Below are 19,989 nucleotides of genomic sequence, written 5' to 3'. Positions count from 1 at the left end.
TTTAACAGGCAAATGAAACCCTTGTGTATTGTGGGAATATATTTTCAGAGGTCTGCTAACCATAGTGAGGGGGTAAAAATGGGCTGTGATGGGCAGGGCTCAGAATTAGAGCAGGACAAATCTGGGGAAGCTGTAAGGATATTAGCAACCCAAGTCTGCAGGACTATAGGGATGGGGAGAGGGAGGGAAAGGGGAAAGAAGAACTAGAAAGACAGAAGCAAAAAAAGCGAAAAGTATGCTAAAAGTTAAGGAGGTATGGATCGTTTACCACTCCAAGAGTGGACCACATCCCAAAATGTAGGATGTCTGTTGGGGGGTACTCCACCGCTGGACACATGACTTAGAAAAAAAACTTGGATATACAAGGAGAAAAGGGGGGAATGTCATTGGAGGTGGGGGAGGAGTTTGAGTCTCCTCTACTAGTTCCAGTAGAATCATACAGATTTGATGTGGAAAAAGTGAAGAGAAAGAGAACTGGGGAGGCTAGAGCCTCCACGTAGAGACAGATAAATGGGTATGGAGAGTTAAACAATAAAGAAGAACGTTTCAGATAATAACATAACGTAACCCTAGTAAAAACATGTACAGTCAGGTAAACGCGCCCGGCTGGGGATGCCCCCCTGGCCAACGGGGGCCTGGGGCATACAAGTCAAGCTTAAGCCTGGAGGCAAGAATCCCCAGAGCTAAACTCGGGGAGGCCAGAGCCCAGGAAAACAACAGCAAATACTGTAGGTATCTAAAACTTTGTGGGAGACCCACAGGTAAGCCTATTTCAATCAAAACTAATATAGGGTCATGAATTTCAGAAAACAATCAAGTGGGAGGGGCTAGGGGAGTAGGTAGAGGAAGGGTTCGAGAGGGAGGGGGGAGGGGAATGGAGTCGGGGAATTGGAGATGGAAGAGGAGAGGGGGTGACTAGCAGGGAGGGGGTGGGGGGACGTTGGGAGAGGGTGGAGGAAGAGGGTCGAAGAAGAAGGGTCTCCTTGGTCCGATGAAAGGTAAACTTGATTATGATATCCCGCAGCAGAGCATCAGATTTCTTAGGGCCTAGGGCACAGTGGATGCGGTCAAACTCCAGTCAATCTATGGGTATGGCCAGTACTAGTTCTTGGAATAAGGCCATGGCCATGGGGGTAAGGTCAGTAACAGTCTTAGGGATACCCTGGAGGTGCAAGTTACCTCTTTGGGATCAGTTCTCAGATTCCTCTAAGCGTAACAAGGCCGCTTCCAGCTCTTTGCGGAGGTCTGAAAAATCCTGTTCATGGTTCCCCATTCTCTCCTCTAGATCATTTGTGCATGAGCCCAGGTCTCTGATCTCCTTCGTTAGCTGTGCTGATGATTCCGTTTGCAGCAAGGCCTTAAAGCAGAGCAGTAGGTCTGCGTCCCGCAATGCTGGTTGCAGAAGCTCCGGGGTCCACTCCAAGTTCTTGTTTAAGGCAAGGAGCTGGTTGGATTCCCCCGATTCCCTACAAAGGGATATGGTCTTCGATTCTAATATGGCATCCAACGGGAAGGCCTCGCCTGCAAGCTGGTCTGATTTCAGGTCATAAGAAGCCCAGGTGGTGACCATCTTTTTCTCCATTAGGTGTTCTAGGGGTTTACCAGGCTGTGCCTGGTAGAGGGAAGAGGCTAATGTCCTCCAGGTAGGTAAGCAGCTGGCGGATGTGTACAGGTGGGGAGGAGCGAGATTAACACGCGGACATCTTAGTTCGCTAATTACTTAAGATTACTTAATCTTTGTTTCCTACAATCACCTGTCAAGTATTATCTTCATTCCTAACCAGCATACAAGCTCTGATGAAGAGAAATTTGTGAATCTCTGAAATATCTTGCAAAAATAATAAACTATTACTGTACTAATACTTGACTTGTGGTGCTCTCATCCATTTATATGTACTCTTCAGGCAGCAAAGACAGGTTGGGCATTTAACTTTTTTTATGTACTGCAGTTACCTAACACATCTAGATCACCTCTCTGCCCCACCCTGTGCATTGATAGTGAAGGCGCAGCAATTGGGTGATGTTTTCATCCCTATGCTCAGTGTGCTCTTTCCTTTTGTCAGCGTATATCCTTTCAGCACATGTGTTCTGCATCACACATGATTGGCTGCTAGTGCTGCCCCTCACGCAGCCCTACAATAGACTACAAGACTCTAATGCAACATCAAATTCAAGTACTTACTCTAGTTACATTTACAGAATACACAAAGATTTTTTCCATGAGCATAAGACAGTATCAATAGGAATATTTGATATCGTTATGGAGCTTAGTTCTAGCAAAGCATTGAATCAAATTACTTTCACCCCTCCCTGCCTTTGAATCTAAATATATCATCTAAAACAAAGCAAAAAATAATGTTACATGAGCTCAGAGGTATCTGCAAGGGCACTGCGTACATACAGTATATATAAATAAAAAGCAGTTTATGTGGAAATCTTGAACAATATTTTACTTTTACAAAGCTGTTATCATATGGCTATGTGTAAAGTATTTTATGCAATATTCATTAATATGTCTGTTAATTTTTCCAGCACAGTGAATACAATTTGCTTACAGGCATAAAAATATAAATGGGTAAACACCACAAGTAAGAAGCAAAGTGCATTTGAAAGACAAAAGAGAAACTGCAAAAGATGTTAATGCCTTCCACAGAAAGTTAATGAACAATCAACAATAAAACTTTGTTCCTGGCTAGAATGTACAGAATGCCCGAGGGGTTAACTGGTTATGTCTCAGAGCTGCATGCAGCACTGTAGTATCTAAAATGCGGTTGGCTTATTCAGGACTCCAGGGGTCAATCATTAGTATGCTGTAGAGGAGAGCGGAGCAGGATTGTGGGATCCTGAGCTATCATGCTTGTAGTACAATGAGCTATACAGAAAGAATTATGGAACTAAGTTCTGAAGTTATGTGAAAGAAAGCAAATCAGAAACAAAACATGTATTATGTCTTGGGTAAGTAGCCAAGATTTCACTATAGATGCATGAGCATAAGATATTAAGTACATTAATGGAGATTAATGGAATAATAGATTGTAAGCTCTAACGAGCAGGGCCCTCTGATCCCTCCTGTATTAAATTGTATTGTAATTAGACTGCCTGCCCTTATGTTGTGAAGTGCTGCGTAAACTGTTCTCGCTACATAAATTCTGTATTATAATAATAATAACTACAGCAAAGTGGCCTGATAATTATATTCCCAGTGCATGAAGACATACCAGGGAGAAAGTCATTATATGGCGACAAAAAGTACTATATGAGAACCATCTGCTTGGCGAATTCACTGTCATTTTCGTGAGCATTTTCATTTGATGAAAAAGTTTTCTTAGTAGCAATGCCAGGAACGCCCCTTCATCAACAACTGTATTACATGCCATCTTTCTGTTGCAGATAATTTACAGCATGCCAGTAAATATGGTGTAAATTTCCAGGTTCTATAGGAACAATATTTCATTTAGCGATAGGAAGAATCTAACCCCAAGAACCAAAATGTATTATTTTACAACTTACCAGTCTTTAAGTCCCCGTTCACGCTAGTGCGATTGTTGTTGCAATGCACGACAATAGGAATCACGTTATTCTGTATGGTGCCAATTCCCATCAGTGCAATATGGTGCAGTGCAAATTTTGAAATGGTACAGATGCTTCTTTTGGTGCAGCATGATTACTTTTTGGCACCATAGACTTCAATGGGAGCACATGAAAAGCACATGAAAAACACATGAAAACGAATGTCTACATGTGTTTTGGTGCTTTTTGGCAGGGTTTCATACTTAACAACCAATCTCCCAATTTTACAACTTACCAGTCTTTAAGTCCCCGTTCACGCTAGTGCGATTGTCGTTGCAATGCACGACAATAGGAATCACGTTATTCTGTATGGTGCCAATTCCCATCAGTGCAATATGGTGCAGTGCAAATTTTGAAATGGTACAGATGCTTCTTTTGGTGCAGCATGGTTACTTTTTGGCACCATAGACTTCAATGGGAGCACATGAAAAACACATGAAAACGAATGTCTACATGTGTTTTGGTGCTTTTTGGCAGGGTTTCATACTTAACAACCAATCTCCTCCTACAAAAAAAGGCATGAAAATTAAATATACAAAAACACTGAAAAATGCATGAATATGCAGCAGCACTAGTGTGAACTGAATGGTTTCATTGTCAGCCTTTTTTCACATTGACTTTAACCTGGTGATCCCACCAGTAACACATTTTCTTTCCTTCGGTGATGATGCTCATGTACAGTATCATATTAACTCATGGTTTTTTTGTAGTTCACACAGACCAGGACCAAGAAGCAAGTGGAGATCACTGGAATAGGGGTGTCTGCTTCAGTGATTTCCATCTTTCAGGGGCATCATTAAGGTATGATATATGCATAGTTACATTGGTCCAAGCTGGATCAATGTGACTATGTATGGAAACCCATACCTGGAATTCATCTTTAAGGCATCTAATTGTTTGGTCATCTAAAGGGAAACATTTTGCTACCTTTGTGCATTCATTTTCAGTATTTGTATTGCCCCCTCAGCTCCTAAATACTTATCTGAGTCCTTGATTTATTGATGTGCCTGTCTGCAGCAGCTTCTATTTCCCAGAGGACAGACAGTCAGGAGTGTGAGCCATTGGTTTTTGCTGCTGTAATCAAACCCAGTGAGCAAAGAGTGGGGGGCAGGGCTGAGCAACGCTGTATGTGTGTTTATGGACTCACAAAGCCAGGCTCGAAAGCGCCCCTATAGAAAACTGCGAAGAGCGCTGGCAGGACACCCCAGAAGAAGAGGATTGAGTCTGTTCTGTGCAATACAATTGCACAGAGCAGGTAAATATAAACATGTTTATTATTTTAATTAAAAAAAACACAAGTCTTTTCAACCCCTTTAAGTTCAGCTTTTCAGATCTCTAAATGCATCTAGCTAAAAATTGTTTTGCAAATTCAGAAATAAATATATATATAGATAAAACAAATTGGGTTTGGCAAGAACTTTTAAAATGCATAAAAGCATGTGTAGGCTGAGTAGCACCTGAGTAGTCATTGCTGTATTCTTATTCAATATAACTTACAAACTACTTTGTGTATTGCAGCCACTTAGCAAATAGCAAGATAATCAGCAGCTGCAATAGCAATGCATAAAAGGCTCTTTATTCTTTACACCATAAAACCATCAATGGTAATATTGTTAATCTCTACTCAGGTAGGCGGGTCAGGAAGAAACATGGTGTTTTTAATGATGTAACCTACAAACAGCCTTTTATGTGTTGATGTCGGAAGTACTGATCCTCCTGATTTTTATTAAGTATGTGGTGTGAAGTACACAGTTCATGCATTGCTCTGTTATTCTGGATATTTCTTTAACAGGTGAGCAGCTTTTTTTATTGAGAACTGCTGTAGCCACTGGTCATACCAAGACAGGTAAAGCCAGCTCTAAATTGTGATTTGTTGCATATTTATTTTAAATATATAATGCATGAGATGTATAAATCCACTCATGAGAGTCCAACCCCTGCCACAAGGCAACCAATCATCCCTTCCTCATTGCATACAGCCACAAATGACCTATATAGATGTATATATACTTGTGTTTGCCAGGAAATCAGTCCTGGCCTTGCTGTCTACTAACTGCATTGCCTCACAGCTGTGTTTTCAGACATAAATATATGCGGGTTCAGAGACTCAACAATGTAAATGATCTCATCAAAATATTTTCTGGAAGACTAAACAGTCTAAGTTCACCTGAAAATGTTGACCAAAAGTATTTTGTCCACATTCCACATTATGGGTACACACTTGAGCACACTACATATGGTAATATGCATTGTTATAGATCGGGGTGTCAAACTGGCGCCCTCCAGCTGTTGCCAAACTACAAGTCCCATCATGCCTCTGCCTTTGGGAGTCATGCTTGTAACATTCAATCTTGCAATGCCTCATGGGACTAGTAGTTTGGCAACAGCTGGAGGGCCGCCAGTTTGACACCCCTGTTATAGATCAAGCACTCTATAAAGTAAAGCAGTTCGGACTATAGTTACTGTTCATAGAAAATATATTTGATTAAAAATGTCCTAAAGCTGTACTCTTATTATTTTGCAATGATTCCCCATGTACTGCAAGAGCTAAATGCATGCTACATCTAGGGGAAGAATAATAAATTGAAAAAACATACCTTATTCCTCGCTCAGGCAAGCTCTTCCACACTCCTCTTCTCTCCAATGCTCTGAGCTGTGGGATGTCCCTCACCATACTCACGTACAATGCAGAACCTCTGGCTCTGCATTGTTTGAGTGGGCAATCACCAATACCTTAGAGCAGTGGTCTCCAAACTACGGCCCAAGGGCCGGATGTGGCTTTGCTTGTTTTTATCTGGCCCTTGGGGCATTATTTAATCCACTGATACCAACAAAGGGGCATAATTCCCTTCTCTGACACCAATGAAGGGGCACAATTCCTCCCAATGACACCAACAATGGGGCCCAGTGACACCAATGGTGGGACAGAATTCCTCCTAATGACAACACTGATGGGACGCCATTACTCTCACTGACATCAGGACTTTTTCTACTCCCACTGGCCAGTCCAGCCCTCCTGAAGTCTGAAGGACAGTAAACTGGCCCTTTGTTTAGAAAGTTTGGAGACCTCTAACTTAGAGGAGAGGCATCAGTGTACAGTGTTGTGGAAGCTTCCTTTAGCTTGGAATACGGTAAGTATTACAGCTTACTCTACCCCCTAGACTTAACGCACATTTAACCCTTGTATTTTTTCTTTTTTTTTAAATTCCAAGGTTTAGGTTTAAAACCTGAAAAAAACTGTTTGGGAATAAATGTCCTATATTACATGGAGTGGTTCTAAAACTGGTCCTACAGTAAACATATGTGTTGAGGACATTATTTTATAATCTGCTCTAAACTAGATTTAATGTTACTTTGCAAACTTCTGTATTATTTCATTGTTCTCTGTAATACATGAAAATACATACCATGTAAATACATTGGAGCATTGAATGTAAATCCATGCACACCTACATGTATTTCAGCAGCTAGGTAGTTAATGGATTTTACTAAAGGCATATAGACTGATCACTTAGCAAAGTAGATCTTCACTTTGCAAGGGGATTTTTTCTTAGTTTAGGTGAAGCTCTGCATGGCATTTATCATCCAATAATTTACAAAAAAAATACTGTTTTTTTTTTAAATTCTCCTTGCACAGGATTGGGTATTCTTTGAATTTGAAGGGTATTTCTTTGAATGCAAGGTGAATTTTTACCACATTTAAGTTAAAGCGGTTCTTCACTCTAAGTACAAAAAATGTAAAGTCAGCAGCTACAAATACTGTAGCTGCTGACTTTTAAAAAGGGACACATACCTGTCCAAGGATCTAGCACGATCTTCACCCGAGCGAATTCTTCACCGGTCTTGGGTCCCTGGGACCAGCATTGCAGCTTTGCAGTCAGCTGCCCACCACACATGCGCAAGCTGTCCAGCAGCCTTCTGGTACCTGTGACATGTCCCAGAAGGTTGCATGCAGGGAGGAGGGTATGAACACTTTTGGTGGATCCACCGTGGCGAACTGACCAGAAGTGGGAGTGAGTACCTGTCAATAACAGGTACCAGTTCCCCCCCACCCAAAAAAAAAATTGTCCAAAGATGTTAGAGGAGGGGGGCAGGAGATGAAAAAGAGGAACTTCCTTCCCCTTTTGGGTGAAGTTCCGCTTTAATTAACAATTCCCTTGCCAAGTGAACATGCTGTACGCCATTAGTATATCAACCCCATTGTTTTTGTTAGGGTCTTTTGCTTGTTGCACCTGAATTGGAATCATTGCTTCCTCAATTCATTATTAATTTAAATAATAATTCATAGGGAGAACATACAAATGTGTGAACTGACACTGTAGGTTGGCAGTACTAAGTGGTCATTAAACAGCTTTTCTATACACTGATTGAAATTTCACAAACATCTTTCATTACAGTCTCTTTCAAAGCTCTAAAGTATTCGTGGATGGTAACTGTTAAACAAATAAGCTGTATATCTTTATGCTTTAACTAACTAGCAAAATGGGTTAACAGTTTTCATTTTACAAACCATATTGTTCAGGATTTGAGGGTAGTGTGAGCACATCATTTGATGTTTCAGATAACAGTAAGCTTATTCATGAATTGTCTAGACAGCTTCAAACAAAGAGAACTACTGGCAAACAGCTGCAAATCCCTAACAATTCTTTGTATTCCTGGCTGCTCCCTTGTATTCTGCTAACCTCCGCGATCTGTGTGAACATCTGAAGTCACTAAACTCTGACAAGCTTCACTTGGAATTTGGAGAATCCTTTCCTGTGGCTTTACAGGTGACAGCACAAAAGCTTGGCGATTATCTGTACCATATTTAGAAATGAAAGTTAACAAGGCCAACATTTATGTGAAGCTTTCACCATACTCCATGTGGAATTGTTGGCTTTAGTTTAATATAGAAGTACATTGATTATTGCTTGGTGCAAAGTGCTTTCTTTTCATTGTGTTTTTTTTTTCCTCTGTAATTTTTTTACCTAACATTTTTCTAAAACTTTGGGTCGATTTACTAAAACTGGAGAGTGCAAACTTTGGTGCAACTCTTCAGATAAACCCATCAGCTTCCATTTTTTTTTAAGCAAAAGCTTAATTGAACAAGCTGAAGTTAGAAGCTGATTGGCTTTTGTACACCAGATTTTGCACTCCACAGTTTTAGTAAATTAACCCTTTTATGTATTAGTACTGCTTGGACCCTATAAAAAGGTGGCACACACTGAAAGATTGTCCTTATAATTTGGATATAGTGCAAAAAAAAGTATAGAAAGGAACTTTTTTTGTTGCAAAGTGAGAAAACTCAAACTAAGCAATCAGTTTTAATATTATTAAAGAGGTAGTAAACTGTAAAATAAAATTTAAAAAATCTTCTCCCTGCAAATTAAGAGCATAATGTGCTAGTGTTTTGAAAGACTGGCCTGAAAACAAAGCCCTCCATGCTGTCACTGCTCCTCGAGGCTTCCATCTTCACCTAGTCTTCCTCCTGGGTTCGCGAGCTGCTGCCATCTGATTGGCCGAATTGCTATGTTGTCACGGAAGTTGCGGAAGTTTCGTCCATGGCACGGCTCTCTCAATGGACAGCATGCTGTCCATTGACAGCACAGTGTGCATGCATCGGTGACATCACCGGCGCTTCTACAGAGAATATCTCCTAAACGGTGCACGTGCATGGAGATATTTACAGTACCTACAGGTAAGCCTTGTTAAAGGCTTACCAGCAGGCAAAAGATACAAAATTGAGTTTAGTTCAACTTTAAATTTATATTAGTAAAGAAGGGCTAGCTAAAGAAGGTAGGCTAAATGAATCAAAGTCAAATACAGTGCTCCCTCTAACGGTAAATCCACAACTCTTTATATTTTTTTACTATTACAAAAATGTAGAACATTTAAACTATAAAAGGCACAACCAAAATTACTTTGATGCAAACCTAAAGTGTGGAAAAGATCTAAGTTGCAGCAAACTGGGTAATTGAAAAAAAAATTACAAACAAAACTGGTTATTCATTGTTTCTTGATACTGCCTGTGTAAAATAACATCCATTACTAGAATATACTGTACTCCTGACCAGCCCAGGTGAATAAATGCTAAAGAGTGGCCTCAGCCTACATACTTCCACCAAACCACACACCCTGATGCATTTTGCCCCACCAACTGGAGCTTAGTTATGGGGTGTTTTCATTGAATGCTTGAGCAGTGTGGATCATATAGTTGTTTATGGAAAGAGACAGTATCCATTACACAAAATGATTAACTACGCATTATATTAAGATGAGTCCCTTACTATTTTAAATGTTTTCATATTTTTTTTTTTAAAGTTCAAGACAAGAGGTTTAGGAGGGAGAGCACAAGGGTGTGAAAATGTTTGAGAAAACTACTTGTCTAGGGACTAAATTGGTGTCCCAATCTACTTGTCCCTCATGACAATCTACTTGTCCTGATAGAAAAAAATACATTTGAACCAAAACTGTAATTAAATCGGAGGTGCTTTATGCAATGTCTGGGGCTTTTAAAAATGAAAGGGACTTTATGGCGACTTAAACGTTTAATATTTTTAACATTGTGCTGTTTATCTCCTTCTCTCCCTGCCTGTCTCCAGAACCGCACCCAGGGACTAGCAGGGAGGGGAGAGACCTTGCAGTGTAATCAGCACCAATTGGCTGCTCGTCAGGAAAGGGGAGTGCCTGGCTTATCCTTTATCCCTTTCGCTGCCAGAGCCATTTTTGCGTTTTTTTGCACACGTGTAAAAAATAATTTAAGACCTGAAGACTGCACAAAACTTCAAAACATTATATATTTTCTGAAATCAGAGACCCTAGAGAATAAAATAGTGGTAGTTCCAATTTTTTATGTCACACAATATTATAACAAAGGTAAAAATTACAATTACGTTAATTTTAGGGCACAAAAGCAATAAACCATCCAATTTTTTTGAAAATATAAAAGACGAGGTTGCATCGAGTAAATAGATATCCAACATGTCAAACCTTAAATTTTCATGCGCTCGTGAAATGGCAACAAACTTTAGTACCATATATTTTCTATAAGCAACACTTTTAAAGCCTCTTTTAGGTCATCAGTTTAGCGTTACAGAGGAGGTCTGGTGCTAAAATTATTGCTCTCATTCTGGCGTGCGTGGTGGTGTATGTAATAAATGTATTGCAATTTTATTTTTCATGTGATGATTTTTGGTGACAGGTTCTCTTTTTTGAGACATCCAGGATCTAAAAGACCCTGCTTGTCTCCCCTGTGCTCCTCTGAATGTAAAGCAGTGCACATCGTGGGCTGGGTGGTGGCGGCTGGCACTGTGGGCTGTGTGGAAGCAATCAGGCGGCAGCACTGCCACCCGAACGGTTCCACCTGGCAGATAAGCCCTGCTGGTTGCCCGCAGCAGGGCTAAAGGCAAAAAAAACCCCTATCTGCCCAGTGCATATAGGGAACTACATGTCCCGGGATTCGGGTGATATGAATTGCACATTCCTCAGAACTTACCATCTGTTACACTGATCACTTTGAACTTTTCTCTTTCCAAGGGAATTTGCCCTAGAGCTTACTGAATGAGGTGACACTCTGCTGACTTCAATCATTCAAATAAAAAAGGAATGCACTAATCATGAATCAAGTGTCAAATATTACCAAACACAAATTATATAAATAAATCCAAATTAATCAGTGTAAAAATAAATAATGTCCACACATATTATATAAAGTCCAACCACCATAAAGTGATAAACAATGTTGAAACCTTGTATAAACAATTGACACCGTGAAGAAAATCCACCACCGAATAAATTAAATAAACTCACCAGAGCGATATGCTGATCAAATTATAAATCAGCATAATCGCTATTGCTCTGGGAGCGATGATCTGTTTGAGGTTTCCAAAAGTATGGGAGCAATACACTGCAATAAGCCAATCGGCATGGATGAACAAACTTTGATATCAAACGGACCTCCTCTCTCTCTCCATCAATAAAGGCAATGCTCTGGGAATTAAGAAGAAATATATTAGTGCAATACGTTCTTTAAAACATAAGCTTTATTAAATGCCAAATGCAAACTCACAAAAAAGGTGTCTGAGCCGACACCAGCAATAACAGCCTCTGCAAATACCAAGGACGAGCCTCGCTCACCGCGGTAGCCCAGCCGACAGTCTGGAGGAACGTCCTGACGTCACATCCATTAGCCCCTTCCTACGCGTTTCGTCATTCGACGTCCTCACGGAGCGGAATGGATGTCAGATGTCTACTCATTCATTATATCTCCCACTCAATCTGCATTGCGGGCTCTCTAGAGCCAATCAAAACGGCATTCTGGTGACACAATACCGCTCGATCTCTGCAGGTTCATTCAATAATACGTAACTGTAAATATACTTAGTACATACAATCACGTTCTTTAAATAGGCATTGAAAAACAGAAAAATGGGGAAATAAAAGCGCTGTCACTAACATATAAAAATCTGACAATGTAAATAGAAATTATATCCAAAATAAATACGCAGGAACAATAACATTATTGTTATTGTTCCTGTGTATTTATTTTGGATATAATTTAAAGTTTAAAGTTTTTATTTACATTGTCAAGTTTTTTTTATACTGTCAGATTTTTATATGTTAGTGACAGCGCTTTTATTTCCCCGTTTTTCTGTGTCTAAATGCCTATTTAAAGATCGTGATTATATGTACTAAGTATATTTACAGTTACGTATTATTGAATGAACCTGCAGAGATCGAGCGGTCTTGTGTCACCAGAATGCTGTTTTGATTGGCTCTAGAGAGCCCGCAATGCAGATTGAGTGGGAGATATAATGAATGAGTAGACGTCTTACATCCATTCCGCTCCGTGAGGACGTCAAATGGCGAAACGCGTAGGGCGGTGGCTAATGGATGTGACGTCAGGACGTTCCTCCAGACTGTCGGCTGGGCTACCGCAGTGAGCGAGGCTCGTCCTTGGTATTTGCAGAGACTGTTATTGCTGGTGTCGGCTCAGACATCTTTTTTGTGAGTTTGCATTTGGCATTTAATAAAGCTTATGTTTTAAAGAACGTATTGCACCATTATATTTCTTCTTAATTCCCAGAGCATTGCCTTTATTGATGGAGAGAGAGAGGAGGTCCGTTTGATATCAAAGTTTGTTCATCCATGCCGATTGGCTTATTGCAGTGTATTGCTCCCATACTTTTGGAAACCTCAAATAGATCATCGCTCCCAGAGCAATAGCGATTATGCTGATTTATAATTTGATCAGCATATCGCTCTGGTGAGTTTATTTAATTTATTCGGTGGTGGATTTTCTTCACAGTGTCAATTGTTTATACAAGATTTCAACATTGTTTATCACTTTATGGTGGTTGGACGTTATATAATATGTGTGGACATTATTTATTTTTACACTGATTAATTTGGATTTATTTATATAATTTGTGTTTGGTAATATTTGACACTTGATTCATGATTAGTGCATTCCTTTTTTATTTGAGTACTTATACCTGATTTGGGCTAAGGTTTGCAGCTGAGTTGGAAACTTTCTTTTGGCGCTTTTGCTTTAGTATTACTATATTGACTTCAATCATTCAATCATGTGCAAGCAAAAAATTTTTTTTTTCCTTTATTTGCTGATTGGGTATTCAGTGCAAAGTGAATTTTCATCACATTCACTAAGCTAAGGGAAAATTCTCTTGCATGGTGAAAATTCACTTTGCAAAGTGAACACGCTCTACCCTTTAGTAAATCAATTATGTTTCATTGATTAGTGTATGTTTCCAGTTTCAGTTTGTCCCTGCCTATTCATTTTTACTTGCTAAATAAACAGCTTAAAATGGGAGTAAAGTCCCTTTGTTGTTTTGTGCCTACAGGTAAGACTATAATAAAGCTTACCTGTAGGTACAGTAAATATCTCCTAAACATGCACTGTTTAGGAAATGTTTACATGTCAAGCAGCTCATGTTAAGCAGCCAGTGACATCACCGGCGAATGTGCACTGCGCTCTCAATGGATGGCATGCGCAGGAATGGTGTCCTCCTGGCTCGGCTATTCAAAAGGCTGTAGCCCACGAATCCAGAAGCAGGACCAGGTGAAAATGGATTCATTGTCAGTGGTAACAGGGTTCCACCTTGGAGGGGGGGACTGTTTCACAGATAATTAAACGGATCATTAGATCGACTCATCTCGAATGGGAACAGTCATAAATTAATCAAAATTCGTCTCGTCCCTGCAGAGCTGGCCAAATTTCAATCCATTTAAGACCAGCTTTGGGCTTTTTTTTCATCTTTAAAGTGTGAATACCGTATGTTTTGCTCCATAAGACGCACCTGACCATAAGATGCACCTAGATGTTAGGGGAGGAAAACAAGAAAAAAAATATTCTGAACCAATGGACTGCAGACATAGCACATGAAAGGACCAGAGACTGCAGACATAGTACAGGAGATGACAAGAGATATAATATATAATATTTATACCTGAGAGGGGGGCCAAAAAACACCCAACTTCAAAATTGTGCAAGGTAGAGTAGCCTTTATGAGGTATAGAACAGCCTGGGACCTAGTTTACATTTGTAAACTGGCCAAAGGCTGCTATGAGGGAATGAGAGGTCTACATGAAGCCCAGTCTGATTTGCCTGACTTAAGCTGTGACATTATTTCTCACTGTTCATTAATTTGTCTTGTTCAAATATTTTATTAAAGATAGTGCTTTCCAATGCACAGAAATGTAGTCAAACACAATAGAAAATGTAAGCCATCAATAGGTAAAGCACATCAAGGAGAAAATAAGCATGGATATTATCATATAAAAGCACAATGTACATAGCATTGGATAAAAGAGGACAGTCCTCAAACAAATACACTGGAGTAGGTTGGTGGATCAGGAGTATTGTGTATTCTAGTAATGATGTAACGAGGTAGAGTAAGCCGCCCTCACTGGGGTGTTTGAACATTGGATCTACTAAACTGCACCCTAAACAGGAAAGTCCCTGAAAAAAAACAGGGAAAATCTGGGGCAACCTTAACGAAAACAATCAGTGCCTCTGGGTTTAGAGAGGGGCCTGTGGCCTCACTGAGGAAAATCTGGATATAAAGAAATTGTAAAAAGAGCAGGAAGAAGAAGTGGCGGCCAAGAGATGACTGGCTAAACCAGAGATAGGGATAGAAAATGGATATAAATAAATTGTAAAAAAAGAGCAGGAAGAAGTGGCGGCCAAGAGATGACTGGCTAAACCAGAGATAGGGATAGAAAAATGAGAAGTGGAATTTGGGACCCAGGAGGGAGTAGAGAGTGGAAAGGGGGAGGGACAAATTCCCTAGGAGGAACATGGACCACAATAATGTGTATTATTTATTTACTTCAGGTACTTATATATCCCAAACCCTCAAGGGGTATACAATCTAAGGTCCCTCACTCACATTCATACATACACAGGACAACTTAGACAGGAGCTAATTCACCTACCAGAATGTTTTTTGGAGTGTGGGAGGAAATTGGAGGAAACCCACGCAGGCACAGGGATAACATGCAAACTACAGGCAGGTGGTGCCGTGATTGGGATTCAAACCAATGACCCTCGTACTGCCAGGCAGAAGTGCTAACCATTTAGCCACCGTGCTGCCCACACCTGATTTTTCTTACGGCAGGGTTACGTCTAAGCTGTCATGGTAGCAACAGGGTATCATCGAAGTCTGGGGGCAGATAATGAGTGACCCAGGGCTTCCAGAGTTTTTCATAGGAGATCCCTCTATTTAATATGATTGATTTAGTTTAGGTGTGAGTCATTGCCTTAGTTATTCTAGGTTTTCATTAATTTTTATTGTAAAGAAAAATAGTGAAATATGCTTTGCTATGAAACTTGACCTACTTGATGATCGGTATCAGTGTTAATAGATCATTGAAAAGGACATCTGTGATTCCACTCAAGCATGCATCCAACTATCTCAGCCTATGCATGTGCAAAAGGCACAGTTCTAAAAAAAGCTACAGTTTACAGAGCTGTCCCTTCTCATTAAAACTACAGTGGATTGTTCTGTTGCTGATGGTGTCACAGCATGGCTGCTGGAATGCATAAAGGAGAGCAGCTGTTTAGTTATGGTAAACAATGAGGACAGACAGGAACAAAGATGCTTCCCAAGTGTGAAAGCAAACAGCAACATGCAGTCAACAAATTCATGGATTATCTCATTCCACTTTCACTGGCCATCCAACCATTCACAGGGAAGAGAATGGAGCAGCCATGACAGTGATTTGTAATGTTGCCCTCACAATCACTCTAAGATTTTTCACTCACAAATAAATGTAGTGTTTCACACTGGTTTAGTGGAGGCCATTTCAGTTCCTTTATAGTCCACTAACCACATAACCTGACTGCTTAGACTTTCTTGTCTATCGATAAAGAAAACCAGTTTATAACAACTCGAAGGGGTTATGGTGTTTACAGATAGATCAGTACATAGCTCAACATGTTTGATGTAACCATTAGACAGGCAGACCCTATTAGCATACTTGGAGATGATGATGTGCACTGGAGAATCAACCTAATAGCTGATAAGCCCCTCATGTTAGGATAACAATCTCCAGACAGTATATATGATCTCTGGCTTTCAAACAATCCCAGTCATAGGTGGAATTCACAGACAAAGACCAGTTAAAAGCTGAATATCCATGGCTGGCTCTCTGGTTTCAAAGGTGCCCTTCCTCCTTCATGAAGAAGTGTAGCATGTGCTCTATGGGCAGCCATATTTGACCTAATGCCTGTTATAGGTGTGACTAATATGAGCATAGTTAACAATAATAAAGAAGACTCCTAAATGAAAACAAAGAATGTTCAGAAATGAGGAAAGTTGACCACATTGGACTGTTGTCTACATGAGCCTTTATAAAAGTCTCCCAAATATATTGATGAGTTGAGTGTATGGTGGTTGGGAAAAGGTTGCATAGATATCTTATACCAACTAATAAAATCTGCCCAACTATGACCAGCCTGTGAGTAGACTTCACAAATATTATAAATCCACTGCCAGCTTTCTAAAGAAAGATATAGACATATTAGAACAAAATCTTCAGTTGCACTAAAAGACCTATAGGTACCCTTAAACATGGGATGACATGGGATGATGATCTCCAGAACTTGATGGTTTTGGCTGGATAATGTGACCCATGGGCATTCTGTAGAACAACTGTGGCATGAAAATGCACAATCATTTCTGGTGAGTGTACATATTTATGGGTTATCTCAAAAGAATTATAACTATTATCCAGAAAAAAAAAACCATTTCAAATGATCTAGGTATACTTATGGTCATTTCCCAATCTGTTTTCAAAACGCATAAAGAACTGAAATCCTAAGCCCCGGTTCACACTGATTGCAGTGCGGCACGCATTCCTGTGCATATCACATGCGATTTCTATGCAGTGCAATTTGGCCAAACATTTTGTATGGCTCAGATCGCTCCACATTCGCACCAAAATAGTGCAAGACCCCTTTTTGTCTGCACAAGAATTGGATTGCATGGGTATTCAGTGCAATTTGAGCCAAACATTTTGTATGGCTCAGATCACTCCACATATGCACCAAAATAGTGCAGGACCCTTTTTTTGCCTGCACCAGAATTGGATTGCATGGGTATTCACATCCATGTGATCCGATTCTGCTCATTGCACCTCATTTTGTGAACTGATTTTACGTTGTTGTTAACTTAACATACACACCTGCAGAGGTTCGCACGAACGGGTTGCTATTATGATGCCGTGTAGAAATCACACAGAAACCAGTGCAAATTCTGCACTGCATCAGTGTGAACCCAGGCTAAAGCTGAGCATTCATGGGTCAGTTTTTTCCATCAGCCAGTGGGAATGGTTTTCCCCTTCCAGACAAGTGATTTGGAAAGAGGAATTCTCCCCGCAGTGCTATTGTATTCTGACAGCAGGACTCCACTAGGACATGGCTACAGCACTAATCAAACAAAAGTTTTCCAACAAGTCTGTTCATGAGTTGTTGATCATTAGATAGACATATTGCGAGTGGGAACAGTCATAGATGGATCAAAATGTGCCCTGTCTCCGCTTAACCAGCTGCATTTTGATCCATTTGTTGCCAGCTTAGGTGTTTCAGACAAAATGCTAATGACTGGTGACCATAGGAACATGAAAATTGCTTTAAGTGCAAAGTTTTATTGGGAAGATTGCCTCCTCCCACTTCCTACCTAATCGATGGTTGTCAGGCAGTACTAAGTCAGTAAAAATCTATTCAAAAGGAAATGCAACAGCAATATAAGCATTTTTTATGTATTGGGAAAGACTGACTACTTTTTCCAGGTTTTATTCTCATTGTACTCTCACCATCTCTTGCAGACCTATTCGGAAGCTCCATTCAGCTCTATGGACAGGCAGGTGTAATTGGACTTGTGTCCGTTTGCACCCACCCACCTATGAACCTAAACATAACAGATCCAGGGTATCCTGATGTAAACGGACACCAGAATATGTTCACATATGGCTTCCTATAGAACCATCATGGGTCTCCCGTGTCCACTGAACACAAACTTTGATTTAGCAGGGGAACTGCTCATGAATTCACTGCTGATTGAAGCGAACCCCACAAAGTGTCAAAGTTATTAAGGTGAATGGTGTCATAAAGAATAGGAATTAAGAGGAAATCTCTACGAGATGGACAGTAATACAAATTTGACAGGTGTTTTAACTCGTATAGGCTCTAAGCAAAACTAAAAAAAGAAAAAAAAAAGTTTTGGCCATGTTGAACTTCGAAGATGACCAATATGCAAGCATGCAGCTGCCCTTCAAGAAAGTGAAAAAAAGGAGCAAACAAAGAACTGTGAAAAGCCGTGTCAATCATGAGGACAAGTGAAGCAGATTCAGCACTCAATGTGACCCCTGTTTCTTGGAAAGAAGTGCTTTCCCATCTGAAGTCAATTTGAACTAACTTTTGCTGAAAGGGGAAAATGACAGAGTCCTGTAAAAACTTGACACAAGCTACCACAAGGTGTTGAACGCTTGAGTGCTTTTTACTCGATGGACAATCTAATAAACTTTGTAAAGTGCTACTGGACCATTAACTTACGGCATTTTACCAGGAAGGATGAGCATCTAAGGCCAACAGATTTACAGAGATATTCAAGAAATGTACACACCTCCCCCAAACATAAAATAAAGCCTGAGGGCATCCTTTTAAGCATCAGCTCCCATTGAGAACAAAGAAAAGCTAATCCACAGCTGGATTTCATTAGTAATAAGAGAAAACAGAGTTTTCTTTTATACAGCATGCCAATGTATATAAAGTAAATACTTGATGAGTTATAAATGTCTATATTTCAAAGACATTTACTGCAATTCACTTTAAATAAGTGTGATACCGATTGTGTGATCATGTGCACAGGATTATGGTTTAAACCATATGGACATATTACAGATCAAAAGCCAAAAATGGCTTTCAAAATACTAATATAAATATGCCTATCTGAGAAAGGGTTTACATTTAATTTGCTAACACTACAGGAAGCATTTGATTGGCTATAACTGGTTGTCAGGTAGTCACAATGTAAAACTGAATAGTACAATGAGAACATCTGCTAATTGGTAAATGTGGGATTGGTTCAGTTGTCCTTTAAGTGATCCATACTTTTGACCTATGTGGCCCTTTTCACATGCAGGCTCCATTTAGATCAGTGGGGAATCAGCATAAAGATCCCCTGCTGATCAAAACAGATCGCGCAGATGACAGGTCGGTGCTCGCTCAGTTTATGCTGTGGGCATCTAGGAGTAAACAGACTCCACTGTCCATTTACACCCGTCTGCTCTCCAATCTGTTCCGTCAAGGTGGAGGGGGACAGATCTCGTTTTTTTTTTTCCCCAGATCATATAGGATTAAAGGTAAGGTGGTTGTCTGTTTACACCCACCGGTCCATAGGCGTGAATGGAGGGTCCGATCGGATCTGCCTGAAAAACTGACAGTTGGACCCGTTTGGACCCTTCATGTGAAAAGGACTGTCAAATATTCTAAAAAATGTATAACTTGGTTAGATAAAGCTTAAATATACAGTGTACATAAAGAAACAATGAGTTGTAAGGGTAAGATCTGATGTCATGTTTTTATTATTGACTTTGTCACCACTAGGGAAATTCACCCTCTGCAACTGTCCTGTTGACCACTGTCGGCAAATACAAATCCAAAATTTGACAGTTGTCACTGGAAGATGTGGTTAAGGGGAATTCTCTAGAAAGAAAGATGTTTTGGTGACAAATGTATAAGAAGGTATGCCCTCTTGGGTTGGAGGAATTTCCTATTACTATCTGATGAGTCTTCAGGATTCATGATGCCACTGGGTGTCTTTCGATTGTTTTACTGTATCCTACAACTAATATTGTATGTCTAAGTTTGCTCTCATAATTGAATATCCCACCCTCTGCAGTTTATTACTGCTTGTTTAG

The 19,989-nt window shown here is 40.1% G+C and overlaps 1 protein-coding gene and 1 long non-coding RNA gene across 2 annotated transcripts in view; one reads left to right on the top strand and one right to left on the bottom strand.

Moving 5' to 3' along the window:
- Positions 1-19,989, bottom strand: part of LAMA1 (laminin subunit alpha 1) — a 250,596-nt gene that overhangs the window by 221,560 nt on the left and 9,047 nt on the right. The gene's annotated exons all lie outside the window — the stretch shown is intronic.
- LOC149457501 (uncharacterized) lies at positions 2,738-18,736 on the top strand. Its single transcript, XR_016313622.1, has 2 exons — positions 2,738-2,955; positions 17,896-18,736. It is a non-coding gene; the product is annotated as an uncharacterized LOC149457501 (long non-coding RNA).

The sequence above is a fragment of the Staurois parvus genome, unplaced genomic scaffold (genome assembly GCF_062004578.1).
Source record: "Staurois parvus isolate SC_StPar_1 unplaced genomic scaffold, SC_StPar_1.0 ptg000317l, whole genome shotgun sequence".
Taxonomy (NCBI): Eukaryota; Metazoa; Chordata; class Amphibia; order Anura; family Ranidae; genus Staurois; species Staurois parvus.
Note: the sequence above shows the minus strand (reverse complement) of the source record. Positions and strands in the feature narration are given on the sequence as shown.